Raw genomic sequence first — 3827 nt, 5'->3', positions numbered from 1 at the left:
ATTCCTACAAAGTTAACATCTACGCATCCTGATGAGTGTGACATTACAATGAAGTTTACACTGACTACCCTTTTGTGTGGGCGATTTCACTTTAAACAATTTGGCGGGGTGGTTTAGTATTTCACAATTTATAATTTAATTAATGCCAATCCAATTCAAATTACAAATGGTGATTCTCGACGTTTGACTCACTGTCCGAATTGGTGACTGATTTGACGTAGTCACGAAAGTGAATGAGGCTGAAGGCCAGAAGTTCTTACCATGTTGAAAAAGAGTCAATAAATTAAAGCTCAAATCTCGAAGGACATATTGTGATTTTAAGTAAGATAAATTGCAGCAAAAATAAACTTTAGCGTAGACATAGAAATTAAATACTAATGGCACTGTCACAACGTGATCTTCATAACTAGAAAAGTTCCTACCCAAATCACTCTATGGCCAATTATAAATACATACATGCCTCCTCACCGCTTCACAATCTGCGACACTTGGTATATATTTCTAACCCAACCTAACCAACTTCTTTATCATGCATTTTGTCACAAAACCAACCATCTATTCATAATCTCCTTGAAATTCTGAGCATTTTCATTACTGTCTCGACAACACTTCGAAACGAATTAGTTTTCCATCCGAACCTCATGTGAAAATGCAATGCAACCAAAAATGCTCGAGACAGTGGTGAAAATGCCCAGAATCTCGACGTGATAACGAAGATATGGTTGGGTTTGTCAGAAAATGCGTAATCAGTGTTTCTTTTTGGACGTCCAAAACGACTTTTAGCCGGACATTATTTCGCAAACTTGTATAAATAATTGTGCACAACATAACTTTGTCTTCAGTCGTGCAAAAATGAATGCAGAAGTTGATCCAAGGTTTCACGACGTACTTACCCTATTAGCTGTGTTGCCATATTTAGAAAATGGTACTGAATTACGGAAATATTTGATAACTACATCCTCCTGTTTTGCCATTTTATCAGCACCAAAACAAACACCACAACTTGATTATCTTTCCTCCTTAAGTTACTCCTTTTATACAGACATGCAAACCCTTATCCGTTCAGCCAGCGAGAAAGGATTTACAAGACGTAAAGATAAAACGATTAAGGCAATCATAGACCCAAGGCATCGCTCGTTCCCTGTAAAATTCATGCCCCTCCTTAACCTAAAGGCACCCATTATTTCCGTCCCAGAAATCTGGAGCGGTATTCAAGAGGAATTACTACGTTGTCATAAATCAGTCTACGTCGGATCAAAGGAAGACACAGAATCGTTTAAGTACAGCCTTGAGAGGAAGCATGCTTCCCGCATTCCTTTGCAAGTTAGTCGTGATAAATTTCACGTGGCTGCAGTCGGATGGAGGTTTGAAACTGTATCGCAGCATAGGGTTGTCAAGAACTTTAAGAGATTGTTAGAATCTGGGATTTATCATTTGTTACTAGGCTATGAATATTTCAATCATGTCAGTAAAGAATTTAGGGCAAGTGAGGTAATTCCCTTGAAGGATAGTCAAGTCAACAAACAAGTTTTTCGAAGGGTGGGCTTGGATGGAAAGTTTCAAACCATCTTTTTCCTCTGGATGGGTGGGATCATGCTGGCCGTTACTGTTCAAACTTCTGAGAGTATCTGGAAATTTTGGAACGTTCACAAGTAAGGTAATAATTCCAGTAGTGTCTATATTTAATTAATCGCAGTCAAAGCTTGTGCGTAGTATATATTAAAATTAGGAATGGAATAAATCTGGAAATTATTTAATCGTTATTAAAGAATTTGTTTCCTATCTTTATTTTAAAAAAAGTCAGGGAAAGTATTTCTGGTCGCTCGGGGCAACTCGCAAATCTTAAGGCTGATGGATTCATGGAAGGCATTGCATTCCTCTTCTCTTCGTCATTGTTTCTTCGGCATGGATTTCGCACTCACCGTAGTTCAATTGTATGGTGTGGGCAAATTTTATTTAAAATCTACTCCTTTCAATAGATGCATACATCGGAACTGAAAATATCCACAAAGCTAGTGAACAAAATATGTGCAAATGTTGTTGACATAGGTGCTATTTCGCTTAGAAAACTAAATTATTCAATACTAAACTACACTCATTTTAAGATTATAATGTATACCGCTACTACAGGCATTAGGCTTAATCGAAAATGTAATCTGATAAGCCTTACAGAATTCATAAATGCTTTATTCCATCATCTCCGTTGAAATGCATTTCGAAAGACATCGTCAATATTCATGGTCTGTACAGGTAATTATGTTGCAAGAAGTTGTAAGATTTATTAAACTAAATACCCCCCAATTAATCTAAATACCCTCTTTACATAGTTCAGTGTTTTTCTTTAAGACGTTCTATGGATAAATAACGTCACTATAACTGTTTCATACTACCAAAATATTATCCGTGTCAATTTCAATCTGGGCAACAGACTGACAGCTCCAAGGGACATTGGAACGAAATGAGTGGAATTTTCGGAAGGCAGGCGAGGAAGGATGCGATGCAGGTGCCATGTCTGCTTCCATTAATACCGTTGCAAGGTATGGCAAGAACTTCTGCTTCTGATTGAACTGCAATTAAAAAACATACTTATGTATATAACGCGCGCGAAACTTTTGTGCCAACTTTTTTTAAAAAATTGCATGCTTATTTTTAACCCTGCTATTATCAAAATGTTGCTTAAGGTTGTACATATTCTTCTAGAATTCACAACTTACCCGGGTTCCCATTTGCCCGGCTAATACTGAAAAGAACTGCCAAGCCAAATGTAACCAGAATAATAATTATCTTCATCCTTGAAGAAATTTAAGTTTTACCAAGTATAAAATTTTACAATTTGGCTACGGTTGCAAAGTTAATGTTGAACTTTTTACGGAGATTGTTTTTCTTGATGAATCAAACCTCAACTTTAATTTTGGTTATGATAAGTGAACCTCCGGCCAGTCCTTATATATCCTCATTCTAACTACGTCTGTTTACTAAGAGATAAATAGCAATAAATAGAATCGAGCTGTGTGCAAAATATTTGCCATACCAATCGGTCATTTGCCTACCTAGTGCGCATGAAAAATTCTGAGAAGGTAAGTGATAATTTGTAATCATAGCGTATCGCATATGCAACATATATTATCTACTAAACAAATACATTTACAGATGTATATGGCAAGCCTTGTTTATAATCTATTCCCAATTTTGGTATCGGATTAGAGTTGACAAGGGAAATTCCAACTGAGCAAGATTGTCAATAATAAAATTAACGTTATAAACTACGTATTTACTTGCATAAGTCAAATGCGTGGTATTAATTCGACGAACGTAGTTCATTTCAAACAGTGATATGAGTTGAGTAATTAATCTTATCGGTCGTGCGAAACCACAATCGATAATGTTGGACTAGAGACCGTGCCCGGCTGTCGCCGGTCATAGGATACACTTTGTGAGACCGCTAGTGAGACCGCCCCCATTAATTGATTCCGTGAAATACTTTCTTCAGCGAGATTGAAGCGATATCATAGTAAGCAACAATATTATTAATTATTAATTAGTGCAAAATTTTCTACCTAGAAATATTTCAATGTTTAATTGATTTAAAATTTATTTCAATATGTGGTTATGTAATATAAGTTTTGTATTAATAATAAGAATAGCACGGTCTCTGTCTGTCTGTCTGTCTGTCTATCCGTCAGTGACGAACGCATCCCTTCAATGCTTTATTTGATCAACATTGATGGATATGCCAAGTTAATGTTGACTAACTTCTGCAATACCGGTACATGGTGTGTGCAGAGTTGTCACAAAACTAAAAACGCTCTTTGATGTGTCGAATGAAA

General features: G+C 36.4%; 1 long non-coding RNA gene across 1 annotated transcript; it reads right to left on the bottom strand.

Annotated features, from left to right (window-relative positions):
• Positions 1 to 2254: 2254 nt before the first annotated feature.
• On the bottom strand, positions 2255 to 2913 carry LOC110850154. Its single transcript, XR_002547938.2, has 2 exons — positions 2715 to 2913; positions 2255 to 2567 (listed from the first exon to the last, which is right to left on the bottom strand). It is a non-coding gene; the product is annotated as an uncharacterized LOC110850154 (long non-coding RNA).
• Between the last annotated feature and the right edge of the window lie 914 nt (positions 2914 to 3827).

This window comes from Folsomia candida, unplaced genomic scaffold, assembly GCF_002217175.1.
Source record: "Folsomia candida strain VU population unplaced genomic scaffold, ASM221717v1 Fcan01_Sc005, whole genome shotgun sequence".
In the NCBI taxonomy this organism is placed as follows: Eukaryota; Metazoa; Arthropoda; class Collembola; order Entomobryomorpha; family Isotomidae; genus Folsomia; species Folsomia candida.
Note: the sequence above shows the minus strand (reverse complement) of the source record. Positions and strands in the feature narration are given on the sequence as shown.